The sequence below is a fragment of the Falco cherrug genome, chromosome 9 (assembly GCF_023634085.1).
Source record: "Falco cherrug isolate bFalChe1 chromosome 9, bFalChe1.pri, whole genome shotgun sequence".
NCBI lineage: Eukaryota > Metazoa > Chordata > Aves > Falconiformes > Falconidae > Falco > Falco cherrug.
The window spans coordinates 53,544,808-53,563,075 of record NC_073705.1 but is presented as its reverse complement, the minus strand read 5'-3'; positions in this window follow the sequence as shown (position 1 = coordinate 53,563,075).

The following is an 18,268-nucleotide window of genomic DNA, read 5'->3' as shown; positions in this document are numbered from 1 at the left end:
GAGGTCACCGTGGCCACGGTTGACCTATGGAGTTTGTGAGCGCTCCTCATCCGCTCCAGTGCAGCGTTGAAGGAGTGATGAGGATGGTACCTGGGGCAACCCCGGCTGACCTTGCAGCGAGGCAGGTCAGCAAGCACCTACCAAGCCCTTGCTGCTGACACTTCCACGGGAGCAGCAGGTTTGTAGATCACTACTGCTATTTCCAAGATGACTGTATATTTAAAATATTATTTAAGAGCTAGTACTCGAGGAGTAACTGAGTAGGTAGCGGTGCACTGCACCAGCAGAAGTGCTGTCTGCCTTACTGATACTTTGGACTTTCGTTTCTGGTGGTGGCAGGACATGACCCTTAGCTGTGCCAGCGTAATTGTTTTGGCAACTTTTAATGCTCTTCCCGTCCAGTGGTCTGTGCAGTAAAGCATCCTGCTGTGTGTTTCCTCGTATGTGCGTGTCCTCTGGGTGTTATGCCCTCCTGCTGCCCATTCTGCTGATTTTTAGAAGGCAATGGGGTCAAGTCCAGCATCATGGTGTGCCTGCGCAGGCTCTCCTGGTGTGGAAGCTCAGGCTGTGGTGGTTGTAGCAGTAAAGCAAACAGAGCCGTGCTTCTGCCACTGCATCGAGACACCGCACAGCCTTATTTCAGCAGCTGGGTCTCCCTAGTTTGTAAGTGCTATGAAATCCCTGGGTTGTATTTGAATAGCTGCTTGCATGTCAAGGGGTTGTCCTGAAGCAGTGACCCATCTCTGCTCCTGGGGAAGTCACCGGGAGGCTAAACCCACCCTGCTCCAAAAGTCCTGCCTGGAGAGCCCCACCGAGGGCTGTAAATATAAGCTATTATTAAAAGATGGTGGAAATAACAGTTGTAGCAATCTAACGGCAAAATGGAATAGCTTGATAGTAAATTAGACTTTTAGTCAAATAGAAGAAATGTTCACTTATCCATTGTCATTGACAAACTTGGTTTTTTGCACAATGCGTTATTTTTTCACTTTGCATACACGCATATGCCTTGCTATTTATAGCTTTACATGTGTGTAACTTGAAACCAGCCAGTTTGAAATGTTCTAATCTCAGATTTTCCATAAACATTCCTGCCTGTGCCGAGACCCCTGTGCACTGAGTTTATGAAAACAATCCCCTCTAGGCAAAGATTTTTCTAATTCCCTGAATGTAAGGGGAGAAGTTTATAATGAAGTGTTGATAGGACCTTTAGTATAATGGTGTGAGTATGGCTAGCTACAAACAGGGTAAGAATTAGTTCTCAAGCATTTCGCTGAATAAAGGATAATTTTACGTTCATATTATTGTTGCTGTAACTTACTTTCATGCAAAACATGCTTTTAAATATGTAAATAGTTCTGCTATGACAAGTTAGACTTTCCAGTTTCAAAATAACTCTTTCAATATGAAGAATTACTGCAAAATAATTGATTCTGCTCAAATGTCTTCTCTTAAGCAGGTTTAATGTTTGATGTGAGAGGCCTTGCGGAGTGTTATTTCAGACGAACACACAATAATATTAAGCTATTAGGCATTTCCCCCATATGTTAATACTTACAGGCTGGCCTGGCAGGCATTAGTGGTTTCAAGGGCTCTGCAGAGGAGGGCATTGCATTATTGCTGGGTGCTGCTGGAGTTCCTGCACGTGGGGGACGCGCAGGTTGTGAACACCAGCAGCTTTCTGTCCCCTTGCAGCATTTCGGGGTGGTGTGCTGGTGAGGGCTGCCGTCGCCGCTTTGCAGGGGGGGGCGTTTGGAGCAAGCCGGGGCCGGGAAGCCCCTGGGCTGGGGTGGGTGCAGGCACCCTGGGTTGCCTGTTGTGGTCCATCCCGGTCCTTCATCACCCATCCCAGGCTCTGCCATCCCGTCCCCTCTTCAAGCTGGGTTGTTGAAGTGGCTGGCTCTGTAGCATTAAGCAGTGTTTGGTTGAGACCAGGAGGAATTAAATCACTGTGTGGCCATTGACGTGGCCAGTCTTGGGCTTTTTGCCGTGGTAGTGACATTCCCTGGTGGACCCTCCCGCACTGAGACCCACAGCACCAAAGGGAAGATGCCAGCCACAGCATCTGGTCTTGCAGCCTTGCAGATCACTGAAAAATAAGATCCTGTCCTTGGATACTGCCATAGCAGAAGGGCTGTTTTCCAGGCTGCTGGTCAGGTAAATAATAAAAAATATCTGGACGACATCCTAGGTTGTCCTTATGAAGCAGCTGGGGATTTATACTGACATCCTCGGTGACTTCCAGGTATTTTGTTGTCCTGGAGTTTCCTCTTTTCTCCTGGTACCTTTTTTCTTTCCTTCCCAACAGTATATTAAAGGGATTTACTGGCCTTTTAAAGTGTTTAATGTAACACGGGCAGTGAGTGGCCGTCTGCCCCCCCACCCCCCATCTGCGGTGCATAGCTGGGGACAGGAGGGTGCCGCAGGGTCTGAAAATGCTTGGAGTGCCCCTAACAGGTCCGGGCTCACGTAGAGGGGCCATACGTGTATGTTATGAAAGCCAGAGCATCCTGGTGAGCCAGTGGGTGCTGAGTCCATGGGAAAGGTGGGCTGCAGCCTGCACGGTGCTGATCATGCCGTGGGATGCCCGTAGTGCGCTCAGTGGAGATGACAGTGGTCTTAGTCCTTCTCTTAATGGGAGGTGACACCATTGTTTCAGGGACTTGCACTTTCTTGCGTGTCCCCGTGGACAGAAATCCTTAATTCACCTAAATACAACCCTGACACTGTTCCCAGCTCCCTTGAGTTAACTGCAGAAGACTTAGGCTGAACCTTGCTGGAGCGGGACTATGGCTTGGTGAGCTCAGTGTCTTTTCAGTCTGCTTTCAACAGCACTTAACAAATGTTAATTGAAAACAACATCTGTGTGCATCTGATCCCAGGCAAGGCTTCTGCACTCCCTGGGCGCTCCAAATTACTGTTACCTTCTCTTGGGACTTCTGGTTGCACAGGGATGCTGGAGAAGGGCATGCGTAGAGAACCTTTCTGATAATACAGCTCCGTAAAAAATCTGCAGAGACTGAACCAGGACCTCTGGATCAGTAGGCGTAAGTTGCTGCTGCCAGTGCTAAAAGCATACTCTTTCTGTTGCTTCCAGAATTATTTTTTAGCTGTCATTTTTAGGGTTGCCGAGTACTCCCGGAAAGGTGGTCTGATGCTTTTGGTTCCAGAACAATTGACTCTTGGCAAAGAGTGCCTCAAAATTACTTACGTGGCTTTACCTGTTCAGAAAATAGCTCCTTTGTCTAAGATTAATTGGAAGACAGCTTTTAAAAGGTATTTCTCTAATGGCAAATGATTTTTTAGGCAGCGAGTGTTCATCTTTTCCACCCTTTTGCTGCCTCCTCCATTTCCTTCTCCAGCATCCCAGATAGCTGCCAGGCTGGAGGTGTGGCTCAAGACCTGGTGTTTGGATGCAAAATTCTTGCTTCAAGTATTTGAAGTATCCATGGTAAAGCACCCTCTGGAAAGCAAGGATTGCTGCAGGAGCCGGGAGAGACGTGTAGCGATGGTGTTGCAGACTGCACAGCGCTGCAGTAATGTTGTGTGAAATACTGTACCCTCGCGTTATGTTTTGGGAAAAACCCCGTGTTGTAACAAACTGACATTTTCCCCTTGGTGTTCGGCTGGTCCCTTCTGTACGCACTGACTGTGGCTTGTGCTGCAAAGGAAAGCAGGGTTGGAAAGGAGTAATAGTCACAGTGGAAATTACGGATTGGAAAAGGCAGAAAAGTGCAGGTTGGCATTTAGGAGGAAGGGGAGTAGTTGGTAAGATTACACCAGACCCATCTGTCGAAAGCAGACCCCTCGGGTCGGGGTGCCCATCTGTGGTGCCCAGCCGGGCTGGACCGTCCCTCCTGGTGTGCAGAGCCCAGCCCGAGATCTGCTCCCATCCCTGCCCAAGTGGGCTCTGCCAGCCCGTCCCGACTCGCAGGGTATCCCCAGCTCTCGCACGAACACGGGAGGGCTGCGGGGAGGATGGAGATGGATGCGCTGCCCGTGCCAGCCGGGGATGGCACCGCGCCTCTGCTTTTCACCCTGCACCCTCCTAATGTATGGGAGCGCTGCTAAATGCATCACCTCATTTCATACTGCATTTGCAGAGAAAGTGCGCTTTTATTGAACATTAGGATTGAATTCTTAACTGACTAATCAATTTTAGTAGTAAGTTAAAATGCCTAGTATTAATGGACAACTGCAACCATTAATCAGGGTTACAGTAGATTAACAGTTGTCAGCATTTATGCTAATAGTACTTACATACCGTGAGTTTACAGATTGCTCTCGCCACTTCTGTATTTTTCTAAACATGTGTAACACGCTGGCTTTGCACCTCTTGATTATTTTCTCCCTTCTCGGACTCTCCTTTGCAAACACAAGCCTAACCAGCATCGGTAGGTGGCTTTTTTTGCACACTCGGTTTCATGTCAAAAGAGATGGAAAAGGTTCATTTGATCAACTCTTTGACTGTTTAATTTGATCTGGTATGTGACTAAACTAAGACAAATAGAGCATTTTTAATGAAACTATCCAGCACTCTCCGGCAGCTCCAGAAATCGTAAGGCATTAGAAAAATACAGTTCAAGGAGTTTGGGTGCATGTAAATAAGAAATGCACTTCAGGATTCACTTACCAAATTAATTTTGCTTTCAGTATTTTATCACAGTAAGCAGGTTTTTCAGCCAATGAAGCAAAATTTTTTGTTCAAAACCAGCCAAAATAGAAACGAGTCTTAAACCTTCACGGGTTTTGTGAACGTTTTTCCTTCATCGGCTTTATTGGAATATTTTTCAATTTGAAGCTGGGATTTCCTAAAATCTTTTTAGTACACAGTCTTCAATTAGCTGATTACTATAGATTATATGCATACTCTGGATACCTCATCAAGCTGTCTAATAGCTGGATCATATTGATTGTCCTTCAATTAATCATGTCCCCTATTTTCATTTATCAAAACCAAAATACATGTAATTAACTCTGAAGTGATATAGCTCACTGTAAAGTGATTTTGCTACTGCTATAGAGATAACTGGGTAGATTATACTAATAGGAAATGCAAGTTGAAATTAAATTAATGGTATCGTGTCCATCACAGAAGAATAATTAAAAAACTAAAAGTGAACAACCATAGCAAGGAATCCTTTGTAACGGCCGATACAGATGTTTGTGTCTGTTTTCTTCTTTGCCTCTTGGGGACTTGCCATCCTTGAGCTTTTGAATGATTGCCATTACATCTCACAGGGGAGGTGCAAGAAATGCCCCAAATTTCTTACCGGGTGGGGAGAAGGGACTAAGAAGGTGCAGGGTGGGTAACTGCAGAGTATTTTTTTTTTTTTCCCATCGATGGGCTAGTTTAGGGAAAAAAAAACTACCAGATGTCGTTGGTTTGCTTTAAAAACAACTTTATTCATTTGAATGCAATCTCTCCTTCCCCCAGCGCTCGTGTTGAAATTGGCTCAATGTGCTTAATTCCATGACAGACTGAATTGTAATAAATAATATACAATATCCCTAAACCAGCTTGCTTCAATTGGCACGATATTTATGAACAGTGAGCTTCCGAATTGCTCATCATTGCTTTAAGCTGCAATTTTATTCATAAACACAACTGTGTGTAAACTCGGGGAGAGCAGAGTATTTGCGTGTATCATCATTCAAGCTTGCAACCAAAATGGACGTGCTCTGTAAGTGCAGGCTTTTTTGCAGTGCATTGCCACTAATTATTGAGGAACTCATGTTATTTTGAAATTACTCTTCTCCCCCGCCCCCCACCACCACCTAGCCTTAAAACTTATGCGATGGGAATACATTTGTTTCTGGAGCAGAGAAGTTACCCAAGTTACCGTAGGACTTGTCACCGATCCTTTGATACCCCTCAAGACTTTGCACTGAGAAGTGCTTGAATTATCCTGGTTATTTGTTTCGATAGCCAGAATAAAGAGGAATATATTCTTAGAAAGCATGGCCCAGAATTTCCAATATGCCTCATTCAAATAATGTCTGTGATGATAGAAATTAAAAATTATTATTTTCTTTGAGCTGGTTTGGTTAATCCTCAGAGAACAGGAGTTAGAGCTTTGTCAGTAGTGCTGTTTCACCACCACTTCAGCTTTCCTGCCTTAGGCACTTTGTTATCAGACATTAATATCTGCAACAGCAACCAATTATCTTGTAATTTTAACAAAGGCATCAGAAAAGAGAGAGTGCTTGTTGGTTCGATGGTCGTAAATACATAGATCACAAGCAAAGAGCCTTTACTTTTATTATGCAAAATAATGACTATGTAGCTGTTAATGGAATTTACTTTATACTGTGACAATTTATACTTCTGCATGTCTGTGGAAGAGCTTTCCCACCAGGCTGTTTTGACAGCTCTCTGTAATAATATAGGAGACTGATGTGTCTAACGAAGTCTCTGAGAAAAATATCTGGTGTGCATTTCAGAACTTGTCATCCAATATGTTTTGCAGTAGGAGATAGCATGGGAAAGATGCCTTCCATCGCACCCGTACAGCGTATGTAGGGGCTGCTGCTGCCGCCTGGCCGAGCGGGGTGGGAGGAGGGTCTTGCTCCCGTTCCAGCAAGTAGGGTCCAACCTTTAAGGAAAACTTTGGGTTTTCTGAAGCCAGGTACAGTGCTGTGTTTTGTTGGTCCAGGATGGTGGCATATATTGGACTGTACGGTTGCAGTGCCTCTTTTTTTTTTTTTTTTTTCTTTTTTCTCTTCTTGGTAAAAAACCTCTTCTTGCAAGCTTGACCATCTCAGATGCCGTCTGCAAGCTCCGTGCTAACCCCACGGGTGATGGGGATTTTAAGCTGTGGTGACTTTGGATGACAAGGAGAGACCAGCAGGACCCGTTCACCAGCTGTGCGTGGGGAAGGGCTGGCAACAGAATCTGCCCTCTTACAATACGTGATTGGCACATGGGTATGAGATGGTGGTGGCTGGAAAAAGACGTAAATAATGCGTGCGTACCAAAACAGTAGATCAAGTGTGCTCGGTTGGGGTTCCCCCGTCCGTGGATGTGGGTGCAGTCGGAGGAGGAGCAGGAGTGCGTCGGTGCTAATGAGAGATTGCTGTGGCTGGTGTTTCTCTGCTACCTTTGCAGAACCGCAGAGATCTGAGTTCTGAGGTCTGGGACCGAAAGGAGAGCAATTCTCACCCTGCCCTTCTTTGCCACCATGGGATGGGTTTGCAGCCAGCCACGAGCCTCTGTCCGTCTTGGCGAGGTGGTCACAGCCAACTGCAGCCGCCTGAGGAATTGTCCTCCCCGGGGCTTTTGGGCTGCCCAGCGTGAAGGTGCGTGGAGACCTTCTGGAGCTGGTGGTGGAGCACATGCAGCCCCCACCGCAGCTCGCCTCGGGGCTTCTCCTGGCCTCTGGCTGTGAGAGGGCTTTCAGGGTGTGCAGGCACTTTGTTGTGCGTTAATTAGTTTCGTTAACTCCCCTCCGCATTGCCAGGGACTTGTTTACTGGGAGAGGAGGCAGTTCTGCAGCACTGGGATCTCCTGCCGGCTCTGCCCACCCCTGGACCGGAGCGGACCAGGGCAGCGAGGGAGCTGTGTTTGGCCAGGGATGTGGCCGAGTTGAAGTTCGGCTTTGTTGTTGTTTGTCTCTTCCTTTTCCTCAGTGAGCTTTTCTTCTCCGCTAATCCTCAGAAGCAGCCCAAGGAATGACATTTATGCATATTTCATAATGTGATTTCTGTAGGCATACGGAGCAAACAAATCAATTTCTCAGCAGCACGCTGTTTAAAAGAAACAGCAACAACCTGTGGGATAAGTTGCAGAAGCTGTTAAAATTAATTATAAATGGCAGAAGATATAACATTTGGGGGAAAAAGTGCTAATGTGTGAAGAATAATAAACGTTCAGTAGATGAAAAGGAACTCTGTCATCTGATTATTTAAACTTCATATATTTATAAATATCATAACACGTTAAAACAATGTACTGCTTGCTACCAACAGCACATTACCATTTTATTCTGGAATTGCAACAGCCTCATCTGCTATCTCAAATAATAGCTTTCACCTTTCTAGGCTCAGAGTTTTGCTGCAGATTCATGTCTGCGTGACTATAAATGCACTATAATATTTTTCCAGAAAAACTCAGAGTCCGTCGGTGGTGAATGTTGATGAGGTTTTACTGCTTTGTGGGCTTAAGCTGCTCACTTAGGAGATGTTTTCCTGTTAGGCACGGTCTTGGGGGCTACAGATCCAGCCTGCGTGCGGGTGTTACGGTGTGGCTGTTGTCGATGGTGGATGTTTTACAGGTATCCAAGAAGATGGAAGAGGACATCTGTTTGAAGTGAGAATTGGGTAGGATAAGCCAAATCTCTAGAAACTGGTGCTGTTACAGAAGCATTTGCTGGGGTGCAGTTAATTTCCCTTCAGCTTTTTTTTCCGTAGCAGAAGCTCCACAGCAGATACGGTCGTGCTGAAATACTGGACTTTTATTTGGAACGTATTGTAAATTTACCCAGGCAGAGTGGGTTTTTGTAATGCTGTAGGCTTCGGTGAGAGCAGAGTAGGTCCTGCCGGTGTATCTGTAGCCTGTTCAAGGTGCCTCTGGACCACAGTGCTGTAATTTCCGTGCAGCTGGCATCTGGGTTTCTTAAACCCGACCATCCCACCTGAGCTATGGAGTTTGCATCACTGCAATCTTTGCATCTATTGAGGAATGTGATGGTGTGGATGAGATCTTCCCTGGTAGCCAGGACCGTTGCCACTGAAGTCAGCCCAGGGTGCCGTTGCTGTACGGTGACTGTACTGCCATGAGCACAGGCACTATGGTATTAACTTTTCTCAGATTGCCTCTGCAGTGGAGAAATTAGGTCATTGGTCAGCAAAATATGCTCTAATTAGAAAATAAACCATTATTGTCACCCTGCTTTTACAGATGAGATCAATGGAAAATACTTGGAAGAGAGCATGTTCCTGCTTGGGATGTCTCATGGCCATGGCTGTGGGAGTGTTTAGGTGGGCGGCTGCTCCTGGCCGGGCAGAGCAGCTGCAGGGTGGCCAGCAAAACGGCCGTGCAGGCAACAAAGGATGCAGAGCATCACCCAGCCGCAAAAGGGGCTCAGGGAGGTGGGCAGGATGCGAAAACCTGCAGCAGAATGACATGCTGAGCATCATTAAGCCCAAAGGGCTTTGCTATGTTATGGCTGGATGTTGACCCCGATGAGTTTGGCAGGGTTTTGCCGTGGGCTTCTGTGGCACAGGGTTGGGTCTCCTCCGTGCCCCTCAGCCTCCCTGTGGTTTTGGCAGCCTCACATTGTAGTTATTCCAAAATCCACCATTTAAAAAAAAAAAAAAATTCCCGAAGGTGTTGACCTGGTAACATGGTGTCAAAACTGCTTGGTCCCCGTCACCCTCCAGCCTGTCCGATGCGATGTGACACTTCATCCCTAACATATGTCACTCTGTGCTAGCATGTTCTCGCTCCTCGGCTGCTCGCAGGAGACCTCCTCGCTTCACGGGGAGCCACCTCTGGAGCCCCACTCCGACCTCGGGGGCATTGTGTGCCCGTGATGTCCCCCTGGCGCAGGGACGCCACACCGGGAGCTCGGCGGGGAGCGTTTGCCCAAGCCCACGCTGGCTCAGGCTTGGCGGCCGTGACCTGGTCGGCGGCAGCGCGGCTTTGTCCCGGCGCAGGAAGGGAGCCGGGGTTGGGGAGCGAGGCCGTTTCGGCTGAAAGGCTGTTAGATTCAGGTCACTGAGTTTGGGCTGCTGCGTTTTCTGACAAAGTCTAAAAAATGCAGATTTGTAGCAACCCTATGTTAATGAATTCAGACTGCTTGAATTTCGCACTGAATAATGGCTGGAATTACCAGAGATAGTGACTTATGAGATGTGATTGAATATCATCCTTTTCGCGAGATTAAATTGATAGAATGATGTAATATCACATTATTTTTATTAGCGTGCTTTGATACAAAAATCTCCGTGGAGCTGAAGATTTTGTTATAATAAAACAAAGGTACTAGAATGACAAAAATATTCAATAAATTTTTAAAACGTAGTATCACATTTTAAATGCAATTTTGTGCATATGGTGAGTGAATGCAATACCTCTTTACCCTCAGGCCGCCCACTTTCATACATTAAAAATATTCTATTTAAATGCAGATTTTGACTTGCTATCTGCTATGGCATTCAAGAAGAAGAGACAGGAGGAAAGGAAGAATGCATGCATCTCTTAATTTAATTACATGTTTCCTTTGACGTGCAAAGGTACAAGCAGTTGTTAGGTGTAAGGGCACACACATTAAAAAAAAAAAAAAAAGTGCAAGGTTGAGTTTTGAAAATCTGGAAAAGAAAAGGTACTCATCTTTGAAAGAGAGTCCGCTGAGATCTTACAGGGACATAAATCTGTATGTATGTATCGATACTTGCATTCCACATGTGCGTTACTGGCCCCCACATCCCTCACACCAGGCAGCTGATTCCCAGCGCCTTGACTGTGTCAGGACAGCCCTGCTGAAAATCAGATCTCAGTTGAAAAGAACTGCCTGCTAAACCAGAAAGATTATTTTTAGCCAAGATTGGTAAAATCATCTGGTTTCTGGTGTGGACCCATCCGGTACGGCGGGGGGGGCTCTCACATGCCTGGGAGGTGTTGGAGTGCGTGCCCCTTGTTCTGTTCGCTTGGTGTCATCCGGGTGGATCTGGGTTCCTGCAATCAAGACCAAAATGTGGGGGTTTTTTTTATAACTACCTTAGAAATGCTGGAGATTGACTGCAAGGAGCAAAAGTCGTAGCAGAAAAACACTTTGAACCATGGAGTGATTTTGCCAATTGTGTGAAAACCAGGGAGGTTGTGTTTGGCGTTGGTACTCTTTGTCTTCATTTGTATGTCGTACGAGTGAAAGCCTATCCTCAGAACTCAAGAATATTTGAATTTCAGTGCCCTGGAGCAAGTAGGTTGAGTGGTATCAGAGATTATCAGATTTAATTCATTTATTTTAAATGTAAATTGATTTGAAGCCACTGGGAGCCATTAAAGTGTGCAGTCATTGGCCTCCGCACTTGCCGTATATTATTTCTCCTGCCATCCACCTCTGTCCATCCCTTCTCCCAGTCTTTTAATCAGGCTGGTTTCTTCCTCCTGTCTCAGAGACCTGAGTTTTGAGGCTCTGTGCATCTCAGCATCATGTGTAAGGTGTGGCTCCTCTTCTCCTGACAAGCACTTGGACATTGTGGCTTTGCTGGTGACGTGCAGTGGCCACGATGTCCTAGACCACGATCTTCCAGAGCCTGAATTTCTCCTTGTGTCCACCAGCATTTCCCTCCCTTGTTTGTAACGCACAGATAATGCATGTGTTTAATGGAGTAAAGGGATGGTTTAACTGGACTAGGTGATGATGGTTATTCTGTGGTCCTGTGAGGGTACTGGGCTGCAGTGGGACTGAATTTAAAAGCTGCTGGGCTCCCACCTCCGCTGCCCGGACACTGCTTCTCCGCTCCTCTGAGTTCAGTGCAAAATGTGTGTTTTCAGGGGCTGCGTGATTCACCAGGAGCAGCTTGTAGTTTCCTGTAAATATAAATTCGGGGCTGTACCAAATAATGCCAAATGTGTATTTTTAAGTCTATGTATAAAATTATTTGATCTCTGAGAGCATCACATTTGCCAATTTTTCTCTCAGGCACATAGATATTAAAGTCATATTATGCACAATATGTGGTCGTAAAATTGAAGTCGCAATGGAAAGCAATATTACAATTTTTTTCCTCTTTAATTTTAGTCTCAGAAAATGTGTCCATCTGAAGAAAAGGTTATTTGTCTAATATACTGGAGAACAGTTCACAAAATTAGGTAAGAGTTACCCCCATAAAATGAGCTGCAAAGAGAAGGCAAGCCACGGAAACACTTGGGACTCCAAACCCATCTCGGTTTCCCAGCACAAATTGCAAACTCTTTGTTTCTGAGTCACTGCGAGCATCGGGGTGGCGATGGGCTTTGCGGTTTTGGCCGTGCGAGGGCTGCTCCCGGGCTTGGGGGCAGCACGGAGGGTGCTCCGACCTTGCACACCGGCTCCTCAAACCAACGGAGGGGCGTCGAGAGAGATTTAAGATGTGCCCTTGCTTTACGGGAGATGTAAATCCCAACAGGTCCCTCTCCTCCTTCGGCATTCAAAACTAAAAGCATTTTGAAATGGCTATAGCCTTAAAATAAATGTTAATAGGTGAGTAATAAACAGCTGATTTAAAACATCCTGGGAAGCGCTGGTGACGTTACCTGTCTCATGAGTGCTTAACTTGGGACTCCTGAATTTCAAGTTTTGCTTGTTTGGGGGGAATTTTTTATTCCCAGTGTGGCGGGAGGAGGAAGAAAATCAGTGGAATTGGTTTACATATTGCCTTAACTACTCTCACAATAGTGAAAAGCTCTCATCAAGTATGTATCAGATTATTTTATTATGCCAACATTAATATTGGAAGCACACACGTAATCTGGAGTCAGCAGGTTCATACACTACTATCTCATTAAATTTTCAGGCAAAAGCTGCAAAAATTAATTGGAGGCGTGTAATAGTTTAGAATGTGAGCTGGCTTATGGTAATATAAATTACATGAGGAGAAGACAGTTTTATATACTGAGAGAGGGAAAACTGGTTTACTTTAATGAGAAGAGATAGAAATGTGGAGCTATTTTTTCATTACAGATGCACTCTAAACTGTTTGGACTTACTTGATGAATAGAGTTAATTCTCTGCTACAGTTCCAATAATTCATGTTGCACAGTTTAATGACTTCTAGATAAAAACAGGATTGAAATGTTAATTTCTATGAAGAAATTGGAGCACTCTCATACATCAAGCTTTTTTTCTATTAAACTACTAGTTAATTTCGCTAAACAAGTCTCTTAGAGATATTTCATGCTACATAGATTTTTGTATTTCTCACCTGCTTTATTTTATTCTGTTGGCCATGAGCATTGGCTACCGCAGAGCACCACTGAGATGCGGAAGAATTTCCATTGTACGTAACCTGCCGTTATTGCAATTAAAAGGAATTTTTTTCTGCAACGCGCACAGTGGTGTTTAGGCCTTTTGGTGGTTTCTTGTGTTTCCCAGCTGATGCTGGTGATCCACCTGGTCTGGTTTTTAGGTTCAGGCATTCAGCACCCTGCTGAGGGGTGGCTGGGGGAGAGCCGCAGGTGATGCCACCTCTGCCGCAGCCCCACCGTGTGTGCTGCCTTTGCGACCCCGGCGTAGCCGGCGGGCTTCACCCAAGGAGCATGTCTGCGGCGGGGTGCTTGCTTGTATCTGGCTACCGTGCTTGGACCTCCACTGTAATCTGTTTTGACGAGTGGTCTTCTGCATGCTGCCTCCAGGTTGGGTACTGGTGACCGATGCTGCGCAGAGGGGACAAAACTGGGGTTTTTTCTATTGCATATTCTGTGTTCCAGGAGTTTATCTGCTAACTTGTATTTGTTGCCGTTGTTTCGGTTCTGTTTTCACTGTCTGTGTAGGTACGTAGTCCTTGCAGTTCGCCTTGCCTCTCCCTTGTGTCTGGTGCTGTGCCACTCGCTGTTACAGGTGCTCCTCTGCTCACCTGCCATCACTTTGGGGTTTGCAGGTTTATACCTGGGGACTATATTTGTGATATTCTGCAACATCTTTATCTGGCAACCTCATCAGACAACCTCAGTTAGCAGGAACCAGCTTGACTTTGCCTCCTACATGGGATTGCAGGACTGGTGCCTGTGACGTACCTGCCTGGCCCCGTCCGTGCTGGGCTGCCGTCCCCTCTGCCCGCAGCAGCTCCCCAGCTGATGCTCTCTCTGCTTCCACCTCAACTTCCCCACGGCATTTCCTGCATTTAAGTGTGGGGGTTTCCTGCATTTATGTTTCTTGCTGTGGCCAGGTCTGGCCCGCGGTGCTCAGCTGAGGCACTGCACAGTGCTGTGGCACTGTCAGGTGTGTTGGTTTCATTGCTGACTTGGGGTTTGCTGGGAGCCAAAGCCCAGATCTGCAGAAACCTGCTTGGAGGTCAAACATTTACCGTCCGTACAGTGAGGCGATGGTCAGATGCTCATTTTTATTGCTCTCTATTTATTTACGTTCTCTCCAACATAAAGCTGTTCTGCTTTGCTTCCTGAGCAGTTGGTGGGTGCTGAGGAACGTTCCTCCTTAGGCTGGTAAGGTGAGGGTGAGGGAGGGTCCGGGGCTGTTGCAGGAGTGTCGGGCTGTGCTGGACTTGTGGCTTCAGGTACTGTAGCAGCTTTCTTGGTAGAGTCCATAGGCATGTGTGTTACAACAGATGACATCATTTTGATGTTTCATCTAGGCTTTTCTTTGCTAAAGTGTCCTGCCTGGCTTCACTGGGACCCCAGGTACCATGTTTTACGCCTATGGTGGAGACCTGGACTACATCTGGCTGCTTTCAGGGGCTCAGGTTCTCTGCAGGGCTAGTGGTCCTGTCCCCACGTCCCCTGCTCCATGGCTGCCATGCTTATACAGCACCACAGGAGCACAGGGAGCAGCATCCCTGATGCAGGAGCTCCAGCTCCCATGCTGTGACCATGGAGGGAGAGACACAGGCTGCCCAGCATGGGTGGCACTCCCTTTGGTTGTTAATGTGTGCTTCTAGAGAACAGGTTTTCAGCTTTTATATTCAATTAAAGTTGTTTTTTGTGCACGCAAGAGAAACTTTTAACCTTGCACTCTAGGCGTACAGTTTCATGGGGGGGTTGTGTGCCTGGAGGTGAAAAATCCATCATCTAGGTGCATTTTGCAAAGAGGTAAATTACCAAGGGGAGGCTGAAGTTGGCTGGTGAGTCAGTGGCTGTGGGGACACCACCGTGGAGCTGCTGCTGAGCTCTCCTTTGGGGCTGGGAGCGCTCCCGCCAGCTCCTCTCTCCCGCACCCTCCTGGTAGCCACCTCAAACCCCGGTGGGAAGTGGCCAGAGCCAGCCTTTTTCCCAGAGGAGGAGGACCTGTGGGGGGCTGGTGACACCAGCCAAGTCCCTCCCCAGGTCGGGAGGCGAGCGCCCAGCCGCTGGCGGGAGGGAGCTGTGCTCCCCAGCCTGGGTTCCCCCGTACCGTGCCTTGGGCTGCTTGTCCTGAAAGGCGCTTTTATACATGGACCTTGTACCGTATTGTGTGGCCTCGGTGCCTGACACCGGATTAAACAAAGTGTCACGCGTGCGAGGTGTACGGTACAATTATTTTAACCCGTTTTGCTTTCTAGTGTGGAAAATCTGCTTAAAATAGGACTTGCTAAACTCATTGTAGCATATACAAAGGGGTTATTAAAATGCACTCTCGAAATAGAAAATAGGATTAGAAGAGACACTTTGGCTTTGAGGCCTTCTTCAGCCGAAAGAAGGCCTCATGGCCAAAATGTCTCCTTTAATCTCATTTTCTGTTTTCTGGTAGGAATTTTATTAACTCTCCTCACCAGCTCCCAGCCTCCCCATCTCTCTCTGCCCACATGCCGCTATGGCACTGCTCGACTTCCTTCCCACAACTGGGGCTCGTAAGACAAAAGGATGGTTTTTTTTCTCTTCTTGTAATGGCAGGACCTTTTATTTGTAGTCCAAAAAAATCCCCCCAAAAACCCATGACCTGTTTGTATCAGCTGACTTTTGGTTATTTGTAAGATGGGAGTCTATTAGGATTCTTCGCTCTTCAGTCCTGGTGAAGACTTACTGTGCTTCTCTGTCCTTGGTACAAAAAAACACCTGGAAATCCTAATTATTTAATGTGAGATGCTGTATTTTCTGTCTCTGAAGGTAATTCAGTAGTGGACATCTGTGATGTGGATGCCTATATATCTATGTATTAGTTGGAAATGGAAAAACTGCATGATATACCAACAACTTATGTTTCAAACATGTCCTGTAATTTAAATTTGACTGGATAATGTCGAACTGATGTGTAGTTGCTTCACAGCCTTCTAACATTTAGATTCTTAAATGGAGGTTTTAATTTAACATGTAAAAATCTGTGCCCCAGAGTAGGGGAAAAAAACCCAAATCTTGCTGTAACTCTTAATTACAGTTAATTACTGTATTTCTTAATTAGAGTCTTAATTTCCAACTATTTAACTTCAATGAAACAAACTGAAAAGAAGCAGTCTGCAGAGAACCCATCTAAAAGAAGCAGTCGTGCTGTTTTCATGTTTTTGCGTTTTGAGGGAATCCTGAATCCATGGAATTTTATTGCTGTAACTGGGAAGGGCAGCATAATTGCAGCAGGAAAACTCTGGGTGAAAAAATGCTGTGTTTGAAAGGATTTGTGTGCTGTTGGCAGGTTGGAGTAGGGAGAGAGTCACCCAGAACCCAAAGCAGGGAAATGTTTGCCGAGGGTGAACCTGTGGCATCTCCGTAGGTTACTCACTGATTGGGGTAATAAATATTTGAAGAACTGGTTGGTGATCAGATTTTTAAATGTGAAAACCTTTTGGATGTTTACACTTGGAGCCTCAAAATCATTCTCGGCTAGTAACATCACCATGTACCTGCCTGAGCGCTAACGTGGAGGTCCAGCTGCGGTGGCTGGGTTTCCTCTGAAGATGCACCCTTCAGCGATGTCAGCTGCCCAGCCTCCCCAGGTCACAGCCTCCCTGCTCCCTCGAGTGCCCTGACTCATGGTTTATTTATTTTTTTTCCTCCCAAAACAAAAGTAAAGATTAAAAAAAAAAATACTGGTATGTTTGCTTGGAACGCAGTACCAGACACGAGCGCATTTCTGCTTCGGGAAGGCTGATTCTCCGTTGGAGAAGGATACAAATGGTCAGCTTTAAGCCTTATAACAAAAGGTTAATTTTTCTTCCTTGACGTCTTGCTGACTAAGTCAAACCCCGAACATGAGGTCGTTCGCTGTTTCATACATTTCCAAAGACAGCTTTATACACCCATGATATCAGTTTTGTGTCTCTTGGCAACAGATGGGCTCTGGCACCCCAAAGACAGGGCGCGTTGGCATTCCTCAATTGCCAAGAGACACAAAGCAGATACTGGGGGTATTTGATGCCTTGTTGAAAAATACATGAAAATCCGTTTTGTGTGATAATAATGTGATTTGAAAAATGAGCTTTTATGTTTTTTTTCCTGAGCCAGTCCTCCCCCTGCCTCATTCATTGGTATGTTTTTAATGCCTTGGCTCCCGCTGCCCTTTGTGGATGGACGCGTCCTATCTGGAACGCTGCTTGCCCGCGCCCAGGGGTGATGCCTCCACTGCAGAGCTGTTTTCTTTCCCTTTTCCCTCTGTGCAGCAGAAAATGGCTAGAGCTACAAGATGAAAACTTTTTTTTTTTTTTCTTCAGGAAACTGTCTCCTACCTTAGAAAGAGCTGGCAGTCCAGCATTTTGTTGATGTATTTTTCTCAAAACAAGAAAAAAAAATGTATAAAAAGAGGTGATTCTTTATATTACAGGGCTGATTATGATGTGTCTGTTAGATGATCTTGGCAAAGTCTTAAGTGCCTTATGTGCATAACCAGGACAAGTGCTGAAACCATGTAGAATAATTTCTAATGCACGGCACAGCAAAAAATCTACTGTCATTCAATCAGTGAATTAACTAAGTGTCATCTTACCTAGCTTTGGAATTCACTCCGTTTCATTACCACGGATTATGTGTATGGTGATGAGGAACGATGGCAGGCAGGGAGGTGCTGCACAGGTGTCTGCCTGGGGTGGGAGGGACGAAGATGCACCTGGGGGGTTCTGCAGTTTCTCTTGCCTCATAGCAATCACCAGGCAGACGTGGGCAGAGGAGTCATGATGACCAGAGTAGATTCCCACTTTTTTGGGGGTCCGTGGGTGTCATGCTGTTGGCTTCAGCAGGACCAGGCTGAGGTTTTGTGTGAGGGCAAGGTGTGGAAGGCAACTCAGAAGAGACGGACATGGGAAAGAGGAGCTGGAGGGAAGTGGCAAAATGTGCAATGTCGAGGTTTTGAATGTGGTGTGGATGTGCTTGAGGAAACTGGGAGGAAGAGCCAGCCAGCAAGGCAGAGGGTTCGGTGGTTTGCATGTGCATGGCTCTGCTTGGAAAGGCTTGGGCTGGTGCAGTCGCGGCCGCTGTGCCTCTGCCCCATGCAGTACGTAGCTGCTTGGGACACATCTGATGATCACCTGAGAGCTGCAAAAACACCCCTTTGCTTTATTCATACAGGTAGATTCTCGTTTCCTCGGTGCTTGTGCCACTAAAGACCTCCTACCTGTTGTTAAGGGGGTGCTCATCAGCATGTGCAAATACCAGTGAGGTATGTCCGCGTTGGTCTTCAGATAATCCTGATTTCTTACAAACTCAGAA